This window comes from Pagrus pagrus (genome assembly GCF_965226575.1).
Source record: "Pagrus pagrus genome assembly, chromosome: 19".
Lineage (NCBI taxonomy): Eukaryota > Metazoa > Chordata > Actinopteri > Spariformes > Sparidae > Pagrus > Pagrus pagrus.
In genome coordinates, this window is record NC_140203.1 from 18743067 (window position 1) to 18763386 (window position 20320).

The 20320-nt window shown below is 40.5% G+C and overlaps 1 protein-coding gene across 2 annotated transcripts in view; it reads left to right on the forward strand.

The window, feature by feature from the left end:
• cntfr (ciliary neurotrophic factor receptor) overlaps nt 1–20320 on the forward strand; it is a 239937-nt gene that overhangs the window by 40952 nt on the left and 178665 nt on the right. For both annotated transcript variants that reach the window (XM_084382630.1, XM_084382629.1), the window contains one exon: nt 2772–2812. The gene's annotated coding sequence lies outside the window, so the exon portion shown is untranslated. The remainder of the gene's footprint in view (nt 1–2771; nt 2813–20320) is intronic.

Genomic DNA, 20320 nt, shown 5'->3' on the forward strand with positions numbered 1-20320 from the left:
CTTGTGTCATCTGGAGAGTTAAAGAACTGCTGAATTGGAAAAGTACAGCTGGTGTCAAGGTCTGGAAGAAGGAGAAAATGAGAAAAAAATGTGTGTGTTTTTGTCAGTGTGCGCTGAGCGGCGCAAAGGGAAAGTATGGCAAAGAGACAAAAAGAGCAAGGGAGGGCAAGACGAGGTGAGAGGCAGATAGGGGAGAAACAAACAAGAAGAGCAAGAGCGTCTAAAAGGTGATGTTTCACATGATAGCACGTTCTGCAAAGCTGCTGCTGCACGGCAGCATCAGCAAATCTCTCCCACCTTCTACTTTTTTTCCCCCTCTTCTCTCTCTCCTCCAGCCAAGCAGGCAGGCAGGCAGGCAGGCAGGCAGGCAGGCAGACAGGCTTTCTGGAAATAAATAAATAGCCTTTCAGCCACTGATGCCTCTAGAGAAACTGAGACGGGCTGCCTTGACTCTACATAAAAACAGCAACAAAATATAAAGCAAGCACAAACTCTGGTACTAGGGTTAGATTCACCTGTGGTAGGAAATGTAAGGAGGCACCATAAGATGAAGCGAGGAGGATAAATAACACTGACAAATAAATAGCAGTCAGAATAAGTATTTATACCTTTTCTGGCTTTTACTGCTCTTGCTGAAGTTAATGCTCTGGGATGAGTTGTCTGCTGGTGCGCTGATTCTCACTTTTAAGCCCAGAGTGCACATCATTTTCTTGTTGGCTCTCCACCGAAACCTTTAGATAAAATACATTTCATAAAATTTCATTCAATCATAACTAATTTAACCACGAATACTGTTTTTTTAGATTTTGGATGACAGAATCATAACTTTCAGGTGTAATATAAAGGTTTTTAGTGAGTTAAGGCAATGTAATTTTGTTATGGCTGAAGCCTTGAAACTATCTTGCACTACGACCAACTTGACAGCTGCTCTGTATGCTTCTGTTGGTTTATATAGTCATTTTCTCAGGAAGCCTAATGTTACAGCTACAATAACAGGCTGTCCCCTTTGCCAGTTATGTTGGACTGTAAAGGTTAAACAAAAGATTGTGCTTGAAGAGAGGTATCCAAAATCTCAGTGCCTGGAGAGGTGAATGTTGACTCACTGGTATTGATCAGCAACCCTCTAAACCCCACAATGATATATTACTGTCACTTTGCGGTAATGTTGTAAAGAACAAATATATTTGCAGTGAATCCTGTTTGCCTGTGAGATGACTCGCTGGTTTTATAGCTTCCTTACAGTCAAAATATTTTGAGCTATGTGGAAACGAAACGCCTTTGTCCTTACTTGCACTCTCATACTTACTCCGGTGCATTTTAAGTCATAAACTCGGTTTCATCAACAGTGAGAATGTGAGTCTGTCTCACTCATACAATCCTATTAACATTTAATTCTCATTCAGTATTAAAACTCAATTACATTTGCTCAAAAAAAGCTCAAAAGTCTAATTTCAAGGCATACTTTATTATGTTGTACCTATTCTGTTCTCCTCTATTCTCTAGAGTTGGAGTTTTTTGCAGCTTTTATATTCAACACTAGACCACTTCATCAGGAGCGTGACGTGGCTGTGGTAACAGCCGTTTTACAGCGCAGCAGATTTAGCTGATGTGCGTGGCACGCCAAGTTACCATGCAGTACAGCTAGTGTGGGTTTTGTGTGTGTGTGTGTGTGTGTCTGTACGAGTGTGTGTAGTAGACAGGGTGAGAAGCGTGTAATAGGCTCACCTGTCCCTGGCTGCAGACTGATGGGCAGGTGGAGAGAATGGAAACCAGATGGAAAGACGGAGCGATGGAGGAAGGGGAGAAACGAATGCACAGGGCAGATAAGACTGCACTAGACTATGCCTATGGGGTGCATAGATTTTGAATTACCACATTCTGTTTGTTTGCCTGATGTTGTTTTGCCTGAACACCATTACAGGATCAAATAAATAGGTGGGATAGAGGGAGTAGAAGGAGGGAAATAATTGAAGAAATATTGCTGGGACGATGAATAGCCTGGAAAAGCAGCATAGTGGAGAAATTACCTCTTGTGATATTTCACAACATAACTGTGTCTTTTAAAACACAAAAACTTTAAATTGCTAAATCTCTTTTACAGTATGATGCCATTTTCATTATACTTTACATGCTAGGAGGCCCACAAAAGCTGTGAACACTTTCAACAAGATTTATTCAATTTTAAAACCCCCTGAGGGGTTTATTAGATTGGGCAGGATATTATCCCTTTCAAGAACACAAAGTCAAATCTTTTTGCCAAATAAGGTTTATCACTGAATAATTTTTCCACTAAGTTGAAAAGATGGGGAGGACATGACAGATGTTATCCTCAATATCAGCATAGATCAGCTTTCTTTAGGGGTTGTGACTAGTTTGCCCAAGTATCATGGCAGTTTGTCAAATACTGAAGGAAATTAATCACCGCAATTCATGTACATGGGTCCGCTTTTTTGTTGACAGTCAGCACAAGATTAAAATGGAAATTCATGTTCATGTACACAAATCATAAACATATGATTTTGTCATTATTTCCCTAAACTTAACCACAGACTGGATGCTAACTCTGGAAGTGTGTGTCCGAGTACATGAATCCTGTAGATAATGTTTCATTGATGTGCCAGATGTCTCAAAAGCATATGAACAGTCACTTTTGCAAACCTAAATCCCCTTCTGACTCTTATCCCAGATCAGAGTGTTATACTCTAAACTCAGATCCTTCACTGCTCATTTTCTATTTGATGTATTGACTAACTCCATGTTCTGTTTGACAGGGTGAAGAGGAGGATCGTGCTGACGTTTCGTCCTGTCCAAGGTGAGTTTTGCTCATTTTATGTTGATGTCTTTGCCCGAGTTCACTTGTGTTTCTGCTTTTCGATTTCTATCTAGTCGAATTTAGACTTTGTGCGCCGCTTTTTGTTATTTGTGCTGAGCAAGTTTCACGAGCCAGGGGTCCGTGAAACTCATTTCATTTTCCCTATAAATAGACAAAAATGTTGCTCTCCTTCGTTGTTTCCCTGCTCAACCGTGTAAGCGAGTAAATCTGCATCATCTTGTAAATTTGTCCTATTTGTTCACGTGAAATTTCCCCTCACAAGCCTGTGAAGACGGTTTCAGTGCTGAGCGAGCTGTATGAGATCAAATCAACAATGGGAGCCACATGTGTGAAAAGCCAAAGTAATACTGTGAAACCTGTTTAGCATATGTGAGGCAGGCTCTATATATATAGATTTAAGCCTCAGCTTCTTGAATGAGTGCTGAGATTTCAAGAAAATTCACGTCACGATTCAACAAGCAGCTGCCCTGAACCCCATGTTGAGAACCTCTGGCCTGCCTGTATGGTGGTCTCTGCTTCTCTGTCAGTAGCATGTCTTCGGCTGTATCTGCTTGCTGTGGTGACATGCGTGTGTCAGCAGTAGGACGTGTGATGTGTGTTTGTGTGCGCGGTGGCGGGCGTTGAAAGGACCCCGTGAAGTCAGATAGAGTTCCTCTGTCAAGAAATGCCAGTGTCGCTCTCTCTCTCTCTCACATACACACGCGCGCGCACACACACACACACACACACACACGTCCACAGTCAGATGCAGAAACGTCAGAAATACAGGCAGGCAGACGTTACACACCGGCACCCACAGACACTCTAGCGCACACACACTCATGCAGGAAATACGCAGACGGAGTGGACACACACGTAGACAGATATCCAGATTCCATGCAGGCCACGGCCATGCATTCACACTGACAGCTCAGGACTATAAGGTTACATCCAGGGAAGTCCATGTCTGCAGCAATGCTTTGAACACTAATAGTATGTGTACACACTTTTATTAACTCACAGACCTGAAGCTAAAGTTTAATGCCACTCATTTAAATCTTAAAAGAAACAGATTTATTGTTGTACATGAATGAAGGATGATATTTACATACAGAATTAGCAGATGCAAGTTGTTCACTCAGCAGCTGCAGCAGAGAAATTTTGGGGGGGGTTTGAGGGCCTTGCTGAAGGGCAGCCTGACTGTAGTCGATGTGCGTTACTCATTTACTCTTCCCCCTAGCCAGCTTTCTCCCAATGCCAGTCTGGGGATTTGAACCGAGGACACAAGCCTGCTTCAGCTTCAGGCTATACCGCTGAAAAACAATGTGTTTTAATTACACCTGGATTCTTTTTTCGACGTAACTGTAATTGAGTTCAAGTTGGAGAATTTAGCCTTCCCATTGGGACGTTTGGCTCGCAGCAAGGCATATGTCATGTTGCATAATTGTGACAAACAAAGAAGTGAGATTCAGACACATAGGACACATTAAATGAATTGGAAAGAGGGGGAGAGTCGGGAGGCTGGGGCTCAGGAGAGTAGAGGCGCTCTTTGAAAGGGGGGGGATGTTAATGGGACTGCAGATAAATAATGTCTTAAGTCAGGTTGCTCCAGTAGTGATACATAATCCAATATCATTGCATCTGTAATGAAGATGTTGGCTTTAAATTGCTTAACTGCAGGCCTTGAGGAGGTTTATGTTGAGTTTTGAGAGCATCAAGGTGGGTACACTGACCTTTGAGTCTTGTACACGCAGCAGTCTGCAGTTTCCCCCAATATTTGGCAGATATATTATATATCATAGATGGTTTTCTTGCATTTCCTGCTATTTCTTCTAGCACAATATGGGTACCATAATTGGCTCTGGTGGTACCATATTTTAGACAAGCTTGAAGCTGAATTCGGTGTGAAGCTTTCTGAGGTGGCCGGGAGACAACAAACTGCAAGAGAAATCTGCATAAAAGAGCTGCGTTTCCCGACATTTCTTCCACTGAATGCATTCAATTTGATATTTTTGACTTGGCCACAATGCCAAAGTGGTTCTGCAGCTCTGAACTCTGAACTCAGCACAAACAAAACAAAACCTGTAACCTCACGCAGCGCACTCTACCCTTTTTGGATTCAATGGTGACTGAAGTGACTCGTCCACATACACATTTTTAACACCATACTTATCCATGCTGCATTCAAAGTCTCTGTGAAGTGATGCACATGTGAGAAGATGCACGAAGATGACAACCTTTGTTTAAACTTTCTCTCTCTCAGTACTGCAATTGGTGCCGTTAGCATGCAGGTCGGCAAATCGCTTTGTAAACGCCACCCGTGTCATCCACACTTGTACAAGCGTATGCATCTCCTGCTTGCGAGTGTGTGCGTGTGTGGGGTCGTCAGTAATGTGAGACTGTGTGTTTTGATCCCTCGGGGGTTGCCTTGTCGCCAGAATCACCTTTACCCACACACACACACACACACACACACACACACACACACACACACACACACACACACACACACACACGCACACAAACCCACGTTTTAGATTAGTTTGACATTGACTAGTCCACAATGTACCAGTGCCTGATTTAGTTGGAAAGGCAGTTAGGTGCAAATTGACTTGGAAATTGACTTTTACATTTTACAATTATGACAAGTCTTTTTTTTTTTTTACTTTTCTGTAAGTGCATGGAAGTGTGGGTCACTCATTCTAGGCTCCCAATTCTCTCCTGACAAGTGTGTGTGTCTGTGTGTGTATGTGTGTGTCTGTGTCTGTATGTGCGCATCGGTCTGTGTGTGTGCATGTTACGTAAGAGCCTATTCTTCAAAAATGGATTCAAAGTTACCTGAGAGCTCTCCCATGTTCACTTATTATGTCAGACATCAGGATGTGTTTCTGTTCCTTTTTGTAATATCTAATATTCTTCATTTTTTCCCCCCACAAGCACCTCTTCATAGTAACCATCATTAATAAATAGTACATTTATAGATGATTAAACTTGAGTTAATAGTTATTTCACTGTTAAGGTGCAGTGTGTAAGAATTGGCCACCTGTCAAATTCATATTTTAAACACAGGAGGCGGCATATCACTAACTTGCTAACTGCTAAGGTCTCACTAGGTAGTGAAATAACTATTAACTGATGTTTAATTAAATATAGAAGTGTCACCGCACCTCTTAATAGACTTGATTAACTATCGGACACAATGAGACATCTGAGATTATTTCATTTCTTAAAAATAACCCACAATAATTGGAATTACTAAAATAACTGTGTTATTGTCTACATTTGATAAGTTTCAGTCAGATGATTTTAATCTAGTGTTTCATGAAATACAATAAAATTAATTCTTTATGATTTATTGAGAACTTTGGAGGGATGGTCTCAGACACAGCTAAGTACATCAAACTTGTCCCTTTCAACCTGTCCATCCAGGACTATTTTTTCTTCTGTCTTCAAAGCGTTATATTTCCGACAGACTACAGCATACACTGTTTGAGAGGCAGGATAGACACATTTTCCCCATGATAGTCCAGACTAATCTGACATCTCTGACCCATCACTGTCGAAATGGGAGCGATAAGGCAAGAAATAATAAACGGCCGTTGTTGTCCTGACCGTGCAGACAAGACATTATTTTGCATGATTCCAGGCTTTGTTGACAGTCCAGATGTAGCCTGTGCACACTGACAAGGCAATATTACGATCAGCGCCAGTTACCATCTCTGTGACCTAGAATTGCTGACAAGGAATAAGCCCAGGAATTGTATTAACCCAGCTGTGTCTTGACCATGCTGACAAGATGTTATTTTCGAGCCCTGTTGCTGCTGTTAGACAGCTCTGAAGACATTTCAAGATAACGCTACTGAGAGCAGTGTGTCTGCACTGTGAGATACAATTGCTGACGAGCCAGTGTACCGTGGTCTTAAGCACTGTTGACCAGGGAATAGTCAGGCAAGGAATAGAATCAAGACTAGCTTCATCTACTATACATGTTGACAAGGCGTGAGCGAGCGCTGCACAGGCCTGCCCGGCCTTGTGCCGCTGACAAGACACTCGATGCTCGGTGACAAGCTGCTTGCTATTCCACACCCATGTTAGCATGGCTAGGGTCACATTGACATCTGCGATCTGGGGAAACTTGAGCCTATCTTTCCAGCAAACATTGTGAGTGTGTGAGCATGTGTGTGCCAATTGATAGGGATTAGCAAATATGTGTGAGCCTGGCTCCCTGGGATGGCCCTGGTCGCTGCTCTAGGTCAATGCATGTGAGCTCTAATGTCCATTAGTGTTTGTGTGTGTGTGTGTGTATTTGCCAGGCGGTGGGGGGTTAGGCCTGGATTGCAATGACAATGGAGAGGAATTTAAATGAGATAAAAAAGGGGATCAGAGACGTTTGCAAGGAGGATGGAAGAGGCTTTGGCACTATTGTTATTCTTCCTCTTTGTCATTCTGCCTCTCTATCTCTCTATTACAAATCCTTCGTTCTCTGTCTCTCCCTCTTGGCTGCTACTTTTCTCTCAAAAATCGCTCTGCCTCACTTGATTTTATCCTTATCTCTATTATCTCCCTTTGTCCTTCAGCCTTGTTAATGTATCTCTTATCCTGACTTTTTTTTATTGCTCTCAAGAATCATAAGTGCTTCATACCATGTCCTGATAAAGAATTCAACCCGAATCCTTTTTTGAGTAGCGGTCAGTATTCAGCCAAGTCCTACTCAATATTTTCCTTCATAATACAGCTGCTTACTATTGATGTGTCAGTGGTAGGGGTGTTAGGATTTAAATTCTAAATCAAAATGGGCTGCCTACTTTGGTTCCATCCCTACCTACTTGTGCAACACTAGAACATACACAGCTTACGCCTGCAACTACGCTTCCAGACACTTCCAGTATCCTGTGTGCGTGAAGACGATCAAACGACTGATACCAGAGGTAACTCCAAGTCCAACTTCCAAGATGTTGGGTTTGAGATCCTCCATTGATTTGTTGGGAAGAGGGTTTACTCATATTCAGATTTGAGAAACCAAACTTTGTAAGAAACTAAATTACTATCTTTTTTAAAAAAAAATGTATTGTTGTATCCCTCAAGGGTGGCATTTTTATTGAACTCTTTATTTTTGATGAATATTATTTGAACTTGCCTAATCCTAACTTGCAAAAAGGATAAGATCAAGCTGTTATTGTACAATACCCCTCTTTCTATTGACCATTGATCTTTACAATCCAGATGTGACTGTTCAACAAAGCATAGCTGTCAGTGCAGAGAAAAAAAGTTTAAATAGAAAATCTAATCAGATTTAATCAAACCACATTGGGGATTAGGAGAATTGTGATAGTCCTAGTTAGTGGAAATGGCTCAGTAGCTAGTTGTTCACTTCCTGAAGAAGCTGGTGGTAGTGGGTTAATAAGTGTCAAACTACTGAACTGTTTGTGAGCATGACATCACTTTAGGATGAGTGACTTAATTTAGAGCTATTTGAACACTATTAACACTTGTTGTGGTACTTCACCTTATGGGGCCCATACTGAGCAAAGCATTTTAAGATAATAATAATAATAATAATAATAGTAATAATAATAATCATAATTAATGTAAAACAAACTGCTGTCTTTAGATTTATGTTCTCATACCCATTTGACAGACGCTTTATCTCATATAAATACATTTCTAATGTTGTATATGTCAAAAATGTTCGGTTCCCCCTCATCTTTTTGTGTCCAAATCTGACTCTGTCTCTTTTAATGTCTTTCATTCACTGTCACCTAATTCTCTCCCATCAGTAGTCTGTTTTGTTTTTCCATCTTCATGTGACTCGCCGTCTCTTTGTGTCTCTCATCGTCTGTCTCACTGTCACTCCCCCCATCTCTGGTGTTATTACCCCGGCAGTCTGTGGTCAAATGTAGTCCAGTTGCTAATATAACCACTCTCAAAACAGGCTCATTGATTTTACTCTTTCTCTCTCTATGTCTCTGTCATATAAACACACACACATGCACACACACTCTCTCCCCATCTCCGTTTGTCTGCCCCCACCCCTTTGCGGCTCTAATTGCGATCAATTAGGAAACTTCAGAAGGCTGAAATAGGAGCTGTGACAAGGGGCATCCGCTGAGCTGGCAGGGAGAAAGGGAGGGAGGGAGAGAGAGAGAGAAAGGAAGCAAGCGCGAGAGAGGTAGAGAAGTGGAGAAGGAGAGAGAAATCGGTGACACGGGAGTGGAGAGAGTCTGGGAGGGGCAGGGGAGAGAAGTCCAAGTCGGTGTCGAGAGATGAGCTAATGGTAATAGCGTGATTGATGTGGCCACGGCAGCTGAAAGTCACATCGTTTTTCATGCCAGGTATCGATTCCTGACAACCTCTTGTTAGCTTTAGGGCGCGGTGGATGGGGCATGGCACTAACATCGCCATTGGTTAGGGGTTGTATTCCCATCTGAAATGTATGCAGTTACTCCACGAGAAGGTGCTTTGAACAAAAGCATCATGATCTAAATTCTGAGCAGGCCAGCTGGAAAAAGAGACAGGCTTGCAAACTGATTTCAAGAGGCAATCACACTGTAACATGAGCACAGAATTCCTTTTAGTTTCATTAATTCTAATCAAAGATTATTTTCTCATTGCCTTCAGCTGCCAGAAATACACTGCATGCAGCCTATGACGGGTCTTTAATGCTTTGTATTTTATAGAACAACTGTGGATGTGAAAGGTATAAGATGAAAGTTTACGTGTCTGGCTTTGTCTGAATGGAGTGAAGATTTGGGGCAAAAGCAAGTAAATAAAACTCAAAATGTCAGCACCATGGCAGTACATCAGCATTTAACTGGAGGCATTTTAGTTACAATTAATTTGTTTAAACAAACATATTTCCATTTACCATGGAAAATATATTCTATCTGCATTGCTGCTTTCCTTAGTTTCCTTCTTATAGCCACTGCATGTACAAATTAAATCTGGTTACTCTGGAAAGAACATTAAAAAGTAGCCATATTTCCATCAAATATATAGGAAATTTTAAAGCAAACTTTTGAAATGTTGCGAAAAAAAAGAAAATGCAAATTAGCTGATTTCCTATGGTCATGATATGAGTGAAAAAATTTGGCTATGCAAAGTGTAGTTTCATCAAAAAATGGTGGTATAGGCTCTAAAATACTCGCTGTAATAAACAGAGTATAAGAAGTAGAACCAGTAACAAAAAACATTTGTCTGCCAACTGCTGTTAACCCGTCTCCTTGGCCATCAACTAAGGAATATGGAAATTAATCTGGGAATAGGAATCATAATGGAATATCTCAGAAGACTTTGACAGTGGACAGAGCTTTTTCTCTTGGAGCGGAAAAAGCCAGTCAGTCAAGTGAGTTAAATGTTCGCTTACCCAGAAATTATTCAGAAAAGACTCATTCCATCTCCCATTAAGCGTATTAACTATTTCTCAGAGAGGGAAAAAACACCTCAAGGGGGCATGAAAACCTTTTTGGAAAATTGAGAAAATTGTTCCAAATTGTGACGTATCCATCACTAATGCCATACTGTAATGGAAACACGGCTGTTTGTATAAATGAAGTTTAGAGAATTTTGCAATTTGCAAAATTTAGACGTATAAATGTACAAGCAAAACCATCAGAGGAAAGGGAGGAAATAAAAAACATTTGTAGCTTCCTTCTCTGTTTGCGGCACAAGTGTCGAAATTGCAGCAGCCATTGCTCTCCTTTTCCTATTGCCTGTAGATGGCTGTAAGTGGTGCACATTGTTTACACTCATTGTGTCCTGATTTTGATTATACTGTGTGTCCACTTTTTGCAACTTCAGAACTCAACTCCTACTGAAGACAATGGGGATAAAGGGTCCAAACTTTCCCCTTTTCTCATTGTCTGTTTACAGACTGTCCCCTAAACAGAAAACCCAAGACAACTTTGCTTGTACAGTGTTTTACAGAAAAACAAGGAACTTCCTCCAGATAAAGACAAGTATACCCCCCTGCCCCAAGGCGAATATTATAAATAGCATTATTATCTGGAAATGTTCCTTCACGGAGACTAGGGTGTGCTGGTTGCCTTAAGCTTTCTGAGGCAACAGCTGAAGAATGTTTCGACCACAGCAATCCTGCAAAGATTCATGATGTTTCACACAGAGCCTGAACTGCAGATAAAAACAAGCTTGTTGTAAATAGTTCTAATGGTAATTTTTGAACAGTTCCTGTCAGAGATGTGGGAATGTGTTCATGGCCTTAAGTTTGTTAAGTATTAGTGTTTTTGATACATATACCAGCGGCTGAGAGCCTCTGGTCTCATGTTTAGCTGGCTTTGCCTTGGGGCATACAAACCCTTTTATCTTGTCACCCTAATGCATGTGTGTGTGCCTGTGCGCGCAACACAGAAAGAGAACGAGCAGGGAGAGAGAGATAGGAAGAGAAGGAGAGGCGAGGATCAATACTAAGCCGTCAGGAGGTCTGCTACTCCCAGAGAGAGAGGGAACAGGACACCCAGCAGAGAGTGGAGAAGGAGAGAGTAATAGAGAGAGAGACACGAGTCAAGAGGAAGAGAAGAAGGAAGAGACGGAGGAAAAGAGGGGGGAGAGATGGATGGACAGTAGAAAAGTAACAGGAAGGAGAGATGGATGGGGGTGGAGATGGGAAGGGAGAGTAGATGTGGCCAGTGATAAATGAACAGATACAAGGGACAGGAGGAACAGAGCGGAGAAGAATAATGCAGATGAAAAACTGTGGAAGAGAGGTGAGGAAAAGGGCAAGTGTTGGACTACAGGGAGAGGACTTGTAAGAGGTGTAAATGCAGCAATACAGACTAGTACAACAGCAAAAACAGCCTCTGAAAACAGGTAGGTTTAAGACAAAATATTTTTTATCAGCAGATGGACTTGAGTTATTTTGCTACATGGACCTTATAGCAGTTACCTTACAGTTTACATTGTCAGTGACATAGTAGAGAGGAAACCATTGATCTATTATGGGGAAATACTGATACAGCGTCGGAAGAGGTGCCCTGTTCATATGAAAGATGCTTAGTAGTGCTGACTTCCTGGGAATAAAATTACCCTGATCTGCCGCATAGCTTTTACATTGTGCGGCCCATAGAGATTATGCACTGGAGACTTCCACTGGCCCAGCAGCTAACTTCCCTTTTAGCCCTCCACTAACTTGGATGGGGGTAAAATGATTTAATCAATAATTTAATCATAGGGGAAACAGAGGAAGTGGGTATTTGTTGCCTATAGTTAGCAAAGTAAACAATAAAGAGTTCACTTTTCAATTTCAAACCTTCCTTGATGTGATATATACCTAAAACCCAATCGTAATACTTGACTTTAACATAACCTCAACCAGTTATATTGCTTTATAGTTTTGATGACATGGCATTTCCATAGTTGAGAAACTTAACCTTTCCATTACCCTAAAACATCACAACAGCCAGTATGACCTCTGAATCATGTTGAAGTGTCTTCTAGCAGGACAATAAATGTCTACTAGCAGCTTACTCTGTGGTTGAAAGCTTAAACCTCTTAAATGCAAAATGTTAAACTTAAGAGAGAAATCATCCCTTTACAGTACCTGAAAGATCACACATTTGATCCCTAAAATGGACATCAAAATGTCAGGTGTCCTGTTAAAGTGTCAGGCGGCCAATTGTTGTGCATTGTGCCGGCTAAATGCCTCAGATGTAAATGTCAGCCTGTCATGTTGGTATTTTCCGTCTCTATAGTATCTAATAAAGCAAGAATGTATGTACTGTTCAGTGGATGGTGGGCTTTTTTTCCCAGTGTGCCTCGATATGGCCTGAGTCCATGCACTTTCACAGTAGGATGACTCACGTGGGATTTAACCCTGAGCCTCCGGCAGTGTTATAGCCACGGAAGAGCTCCTCCTTATAGAAACGACAACAAAAACGAGGAGTATTTATAACATCCGTTTTGATGCATAATTCAGCGAACATAAACATGAAATGAGGCGAGAAGCGAAACTGTATCCCACAAGATCTAAAAGCTTCGACTTGACACCCATAATGAATATTTAAACCCTGATGACCTTACCCTGCATATGTCTGTAAATGATTCACTGTTCTGCCTCCCACATGTCTATTTTTATACCTTTTGTCTTTTTTTTTAATTCCCATTTCACCTCTTTTTATCTTCTTCTCTTTCTTCTTCAGACTTTTTTTTTCAATTGCCGGCTTCCCAGTACTTTCAAATCCTTAACTAAGACAGATAGCAGTGAGCAGTGAGCCTGATGTCTGCAGCAGAAAGTGCATAAAGTAAAACTAAAAGAAAGAAAGAAAGAAAAGAAGAAAAAAAAATCATCTTATCATCTATAACTTATCTGTGAATATCATCAACTGTAATTATCTCTCTGCAGTGTATTTCAGCCCTTGATGATTAAGTTTCTTAATGGGCTCTGGGAATAGTATTATTTAATGTGACGAATAAGATGGGGAATAATACCCCATTATTATTAAATGTATTCGAGATGAAGAATTTCAATTGTGAGTTTCGTTATACTTGGGCCAATAATGACCCAGGTTCCTTAATGAAAGAAATGACTCTGAGGCATAACACAGTTTTTCACAATGAAGCCAAAGGATGTAATGACACGGCTCTTCGCCTCAAACGCTTTCTCTGGTTTGAAGTGTGAAAGCAAGGTTTTGCGCTTTTAATGCAGCATTTCACTGAATTACTTTCTGATGATCAGTGGGTCACAATACTTCATGTGAGATACACAATACATATAACACAACAGACCAAGAGACTTAAGTCAAAGATAAACAGTAATTTCAATTTTAGTCTAAATATGGCATATTTAGAATGCAGTGTGGTTCTTTGTTTAAACACATACTGAAAATCAAAGTGGTGTTAATGCAAATAATGTCAAAACGATGTGTAAAAACCCCAAGTCATGAAATTGAACTGTTTCGACTTGGCGCATGACATGAGTTACATTTGCATTACCAAAATAACATTTTAAGGATTACACATTTAACTTATCATCATCACCATAATCACCATCCATCAGATCCGAATTTAAGTCAAGATGTTGCCAATTTTTTACTTTTTATATTTAGTTCTTGTTCAGCTGCTTGTAATTTGAGAGTTGGATTTGTTGTTAAAGGTCAATGTGCAGGATTGAGCAGCTCTATTGACAGAAATGGAATATAATGTTCTTACTTATGTTTGGATGAGTGTAAACTCACCTGAAACTAAGGAGCATTGTGTTTTTGTTATCTTAGAATTAGCCTTTTATATCTACAGTGGTAGCGCGTTCTCTCCCACTTAAGTCTGCTACGCTGCACTGCCATGGTTCTACAGTAGCCCAGAACAGACAGGTCAAACACTGGCAGAGAGGGTATTTTGCATTTTTCTCATTTTTAGTGGCCACCAGCGATGATGAGACTAGAGGTATTTAGTTGGTTGCAAACTGCCGCCACACTGTTAATTATAACTTAATCCTGCACACAGGATGTAGGTGAAAAAAAAAGTAGAAAAATGTGTTTTATGTTTCGTAAAGTAAACTATCAATTACAAAATCATTTTGGTATTTATAGGCCTTTATAAGCTTAACATTTAAATTTAAGTCATTTAATCACACAAGAATTAAAAGAGACAATCAGTCAGTTAATTTGCTGAATTGTGTATTCTGAAATGCACCACGAAAACAAACATCATTAAATATTGTAATTATTTTGCATTGTCAGAAATTGAGTGATGGCACTGAACTGCAACAGGCCTAACTGACACCCAACAATATCCTTTTTAGAGCTTTGTTATCTAATATTAGACACATCCAGTGATGAAGACCAACAGCCTCATTTATAAAAGAATGTGCCTTTGCAACCTGCATCTCTCTGTCTGTCTCAAGGTTAGGGCTCACAGGGGAGGAGAGGGATCAGGTTACACTAATGCATCATGGCTGCTGGAGGACACACATGCACACGCCTCGTCACCCACTGTCTCACCCTATCTCTCTTTCCTATTTTCTCTCACACACACCCTTGTGAGCTGATACCCTTGTACGAGTCTGAAGCACCACCGTGGCCTTGTGTTATTGTGCCCTTGCAACCTGCGAGCAGTCTGCTGTCTGTCTCTGGGAAAATCACTTGTCTCCAAAAATAAACTGAAACCATGTAGAATTGCTAAAGGCCTGCTGAGGGTAAGCAGTGGCAGAACAATAAATTTCAATTTAACCTCAGTGTTATGAGATATTCAGCATTAAATTGTGACAAAATTGATTGTTGGCAGATAATTTTGGGAATCCGATATTAAAGTACAGAAAGTAATATTTCAAGCATTATATAAAGCTATTTTGACCCCTTTTTTCCACAATAACTCATGGGTTTTTTCATGATGCATAACCCTGAAGAAAAAGAGTTGAGTTGAGTTTATAAATGACATTGCGTCGTCATTGTATTATAATGGCAATTAGTCGATCAACTGAGTAGAATTTAGTAGTTTGATGATGGATATATTGTTTTAGTCATTTCCCAAACAAAAATGTCAAACATTTGCTGGTTCCAGCTTCTTAAATGTAAGGTAAGTCTTTCAAGACAGTAAATAAAGTCTTTGGGCTCGAACAGTTGGTTGTTGGACAAAGGAAGCATTTAAAAAAAAAAAAAAAAAAATCATGTATAATTGTGATGACCATTTTCTCACAATTGTTTGACATTTATTGACTCAACTATTAATCGATGAATTGCGAAAATGACAATCGTTAGTTACAGCCCTACATCGTATGATTGCATCAATGCTCTTCAGTTTAGCTTGATAATAAGATGTATGAACAATGGGTGATCTTTGCTCACAAATCAATCACCAGTTAATTTGGACGTGAGCAGCTGATGTGACGTTACTGAAGCTCACACCAATTTTTGCCTGCTGATTCTGCATTCCCCCCACTCATAATGTATTCACCCTGCCTCAACCTGTTTTTCAAGTGTGTCAAATTGTGCACAGATTGCAGTTGCTCATCAGGTCAACCAAATTGCCACAAGCATGCATTTGCAATTGTGCTTATAACCACTCTCTGAAAAGTAGAAGCCTGAATCGTCCATCCATCTGGCTTGACATCCATTAGCATTGCTGATATGGTCAGCCATGATATCCATACACTTGCATATTCCCGTCCAGTGAGAGCTGGAGCCTATCTCACAGGGCAGAGAAGCACAGTCTATAGTCTATATGGCAGGACTAACACACAGACAAACACTTTCACACTCACACTGAGCAGATAAAAACCTCTGGAGATTCACACTGACAGAGATAAAGGCCTCCCTGTACAGATTAGATGCACTTCCACGGGCCCTGCAAGAGGCTCGGATTGAAACTTCCATCGGAAGACCGACCATTGACCTTCGATATTAAGGAAACACCAGAGTGCAAAGGGGTCATTTTCTCTCTGAACGACACTCTCTCCTTTACACACATGCACAAACATGCACACATATACACACTCTTTCCTCGGCGTAGTGAGAGGGCCTTATTGTGCGAGCCAGAGGAAATGCAGACACAGCAGAGGACAGGCCATCCATTGATCCGAGTATAGACTCCTCCACTTCTCAGCCTCTCTTCTCTGCTATCCCACACTGTCTCTGCCTTTTTTTTTTCTTTCTCAACCCATTGCTTTCTCTGCTCTTTGTGCTAGCTGCACTCCACTCTCATGTAGTTTTGGTCTCCCTGTGATCTACCACCCCCTCTTTCTCTGTATCATTGCTCTTTCTGTTTTTTTTCTCTCTCTCTCTGCCTGCTTGTATCTGGTATTTTTGCTATGCCCTTGATTTCACTAAAGCGTCCCCTCTCAATGGACTTAGATTATCTCTGTCTCCCACCATTCATTCAGTACTTTGTGAGCAGAAATGTATTTGAAAACAGAAAAAACTTAATGTAGAAGCTGGGGCAAGAAGAAACAAAAATAGCAATGAGAGAAGGGAGAGTATAGGTAGGATGAAAAAAAAAATAGGGAACAAGGGAAATGGACTGAAACAATAAAAGGAGAAAGTTGAAAGACAGGAAATAGGAGATATGTGAGCAAAGGAAGGTGGCGATGAGGAGAGGAGGATGAAAGGAAAGGAGGAAAGGAAACCAGGACAGAGCACTGACAGGTAGTTTGTATGTTAAAAGGTGTTGGAGCTGTGCCAATAAAAACAAGCGCAGAGCTGAACAGGAGGAAGTGATTTACTGAACACACACACACACACACACACACACACACACAGTGCACCTTCAGTGGCGGCCGCAGTAACCCTCTGGTGACTGGTAATCCTCAGAACTCTCCTCCTTTGTACATCCCTCCTCATCTCACCCACTCTCTCACCTCCTCTCCTTCGGCAATTCCCTCTTTACCTCCTCCCATCATCTTCTGTCTCCCACCATCCTCCTCCTCCCCCTTTCCTCTGTGCCCGGCTCCCTTCCTTCTGGACAGGCTTTTATATGAGCCATGTGGACCTCCCTAATGACATGTGGACCTGTGTGTGTTTACGTTTGTGTGTGTGTGCGTGGAAGGTGGTGACATGTGCGTGTGTGTTTGTGTTTTTGAAGTACTGACACGTGTGCGTGTGTGCTGGAGGTGCTGACATGTCTGATCGCGGTGTGGCTCTCCTACTGAAGTCGTGCCGACAGCCTCTTAGCTTTTGAAGAGGCCAGTGAAGAAGGGAGGGGTTAGGGCAGGGGAGGAAGAGGAGGGCAAAAAATTAGAAGAACAAGAAGAAGAAAAGAAGGGAAGAAGAGCTAGGGTAGAAAGAGAGAGCAGCTAGAGGTGGGAGGTATAGAGGATTGCAGGCCGTAAAAAGTGAAACGAAGCTACGGTATCTGTATGCTCTTGTTATCTCATTTGCAGATTATTATCGTGGTAATCGAGTTATTGCAGTTGATCAACACACACAGCTCTGTTTCAAATATAGAAAACAGATAATTGCAGTAAGAAAGGAGTGATGGGAATCTGATGAGAGATGAAAAGGTATACAATGATCATTTCAAAGCTCCTGTCTCATTAATGTTAAGTAGTTCCTCTTGATGACTTCAGAAATATACACTCTTCTAATGTAGTTAATACTTTGTAGAAATACCTCAGAATACAATAAAATAAAAGCTTTAGATGTAGTTGGTCAGATAAGCTTAGCTTTAATTAAGCAAAAGACCTCGGCCTTGTGAAAGACGCAGGTTTGACTTGGCTGCCATCTTTTCAGCCAGTGTTCTTGATGTGAGAAAAAAAATCCATGAAAGAGTCTATTGAATGGTTTTGGACTAGAATGCAAAAGTCATTTAATAATTGCCAAGTCAAGGATGTGATTTTGAGTAGGAGGAGAGGGTTTGTTATTTTTTATAATACGTGTGAGGCATGTTGATTTCCTGTCTCAGTGGTCTAATTTATCATGGATCTCTCCCATATGTTTATCAATTTACAAACATCTGCCTTTTCTATTGGACTATATTCTATCAAGGGCAGCACACACTGTCAGCATTATGTTAATGCTTGCGTGCAAACACACTCAAATGTACAGACAACACTGATCAAGGCCAGCCTAATGGTAGACTGTATCACACTATCTGAGCTGGTTCCCACAAGGTCAACTGTTTATTAAGGCTTAGTTTGAGTAGACAACGTATAAGGACTGGGTTATAAAGCCTTAAAATAATATTGTGATATATGTAGGTTATATATTGATACACAGTATTTATGTTGATTATTTGGGATTTCCTAAGAAGCACTTCATAAATGCAGGGACTAGGCAACCAAAATCAAATATCACAATATTTTTGACCAAATACCTTGACATCGATATTGTGACAATATTGTAGGGATGACTAGTAGGGTACCATTGTCCATCGCTAATGGCTACAAGTCATCGACCACTGAGCCCTGATCATCGTAACATTATGAGTTGCTGTAAGGCAGAAGTAGTTTGTGACACATGGGAGAGAAGGAGATTGTTGCTGCTCAATACCACATTACATCTCCACATTCCGTTTATTATTTTCTTATTTAACCAGCTCGGTTCGTAAAGTAAACCACTCGTCTTTTGTGTGTCAGTATGTCTAATGAATGTTTCAAAACAAAAAACTTTCTAGCAGTTGGGCACAAATCACATTTTGTACTCGAACATCTGAAAATAGGACATTGAGAGCAAATGCCTTTTCTGTTGTCTCCCTTGATATTTTGGATGATTTGTGTATAAAACATGAGTCAGATCCTAGAAATGTGTTGTCCCACTTGGCGTGGTTGCACATACTGTAAGTGGCTGTGGGGTCCCAGAAGTTGGTGTAGGAAATGTTTGACAGCGTGGCTAGTTAAGAGTGATTGATGCCCGCAGCCCTCTCAGCTGTTAAGGAGAGATGAGGGGAAACAAGTGATGCAAATCGGATTGGAAGCTGCCTGCTGGCATCTGACTTCAGGAATGGTGATTAAAAACACATTATGACAAAGACAACATCTGGTGGTGCATTCAGAGCATCAGCCGAACAGTAGTGTAGTGCTGCATTAGCCTGGCAGAACATGCACAGAAGATGAAAGGTGTGCCGCAAAACTCCACTCTAAACAAGGAAAAATGAAAAACAAAACAAGTTTCAAATTAAAATCACATTTTCACCACTTGATGATGCTTTGAGCAAACTGAAAACAATCACCAAGTAATGAGTTTCATTATCATGCTATTTGCTGATCTCAAAAATTGACTTTGAATTCAGAGTATTTGTTTGCTTTTATCAAAACTTGCATATGCAACCATTGATATAAAAGTAAACATTTTAAAAAGTGGGTTGAATATCTCGAAATGTTGGAACATAAATTATGAAAAACTAAACTATCTTCCCATTAACATTCAGAAAATGTGTAACTGTAAAGATAATGACACCCATCAGTTACATTAAAAACTAATTAAAAGTGAAATAAACAATGACAAATGAGACAATTTTCTTTGATGGTAAGACGCAAATGACAACATCTGTTTTGGCACTGATACTGTAGGGCTGTTAGCTTAGTGTGGCATCATCTTGGCAAAGCATGACTGGATGATTGTCAGGATGAGTTTTACTCTGGGCCAGATGACTTTTTGTCAAGGGCAGATCTGACTGGTTATTACATACATGAAGACAAGTCAGAAGCAAAAATGTTATGTTAAAATTAATTAATTATTTATTAGAGATGTCTCTCTGTTACTGATGTATATCCTTTGAGGACAGTTGTTACTCTGATCTTGAAATGAAACAATCCCTATTCAATTCTATTCTGTAATACCAGATTCTGTATATTACAATGTAGCTTCTTGTATAGAACAAATCACAATGTTTGTTTACAATATCTTCTGGCTAGAAAATCCTTGCATCACGCACTTATTTACAAACCATTTCTTTTTTCATGAAGTTATTCCAATGGTCATCCATCTCATTCATATAAAAATGTTTGTCTTCCACATCTCATTATAATGACACTTTCACTAAAGATGTTAGGCCACAGACTGAAGAAAATGACAGCTTGGGTTCATCCCAAACTAGCAGTTAGTCCGAGATGTCACCATAGGGTAGATA